Here is a 201-nt window from a genome sequence, read left to right as displayed (position 1 = left end):
AAACAGGGGGCTGACAGGATCGCTGACACGGCCCCTAGTTTCACCTCCCGCCTCCCTCTCGGCCCGGGCGGGTCGCTGCCACACGGGCTTTCCCCTCCCTGCCTCCTCTGTGCTTCTGGGTTGGGTCAGGATCGGTTTAGGGCAGGAAGGAGAACAAAAAGAGCGGCGGGTTTGGAATGCCCCCTGGGATTTGCTTGGGGG

This window comes from Apaloderma vittatum, unplaced genomic scaffold (genome assembly GCF_000703405.1).
Source record: "Apaloderma vittatum isolate BGI_N311 unplaced genomic scaffold, ASM70340v1 scaffold15721, whole genome shotgun sequence".
NCBI classification, from domain to species: domain Eukaryota; kingdom Metazoa; phylum Chordata; class Aves; order Trogoniformes; family Trogonidae; genus Apaloderma; species Apaloderma vittatum.
The sequence above is the reverse complement of the archived record's forward strand: the minus strand, read 5'-3'. Positions refer to the sequence as shown.